The following is a 614-nucleotide window of genomic DNA, read 5'->3' on the forward strand; positions in this document are numbered from 1 at the left end:
AAAAAAAAAAAAAGTGGTTTGATCTATCTTTGAATTATGCTAGTATACAAGCTAACGCATTGATAGAACATTAGGACCACATCTCTCTCTTTTCCCTATATAATTTTTTTTTAGTATTTTTTATAATTATAATTATATTGCACTTGGCTGAGGCCAGCAGGTGATGTGGTGGTTAAGGCACTGAATTCCCACATGGCCAACCATTATTCAAGTCCCTGACCTGGCAGCTTGAAAATCATATTGAGTGCATTTGCACATGTGCCCAAAATCTTGAAAGAAGAGCAGAGGTGAAGCAATTGTGGCATGGCATCTTCACTGGGAGTGTGAGGGGTGATTTTTCACTTTCCCTCTCTCTGTCTCTGTACAGCAAGTGCATGTGTCCTATGGCAAAAACTTCAAATACATACTTAAGGCACTGAATTCCCACATGGCCAACCATTATTCAAGTCCCTGACCTGGCAGCTTGAAAATCATATTGAGTGCATTTGCACATGTGCCCAAAATCTTGAAAGAAGAGCAGAGGTGAAGCAATTGTGGCATGGCATCTTCACTGGGAGTGTGAGGGGTGATTTTTCACTTTCCCTCTCTCTGTCTCTGTACAGCAAATGAATGTG

Source organism: Tupaia chinensis, unplaced genomic scaffold (genome assembly GCF_000334495.1).
Source record: "Tupaia chinensis unplaced genomic scaffold, TupChi_1.0 Scaffold000600_1, whole genome shotgun sequence".
NCBI lineage: Eukaryota > Metazoa > Chordata > Mammalia > Scandentia > Tupaiidae > Tupaia > Tupaia belangeri.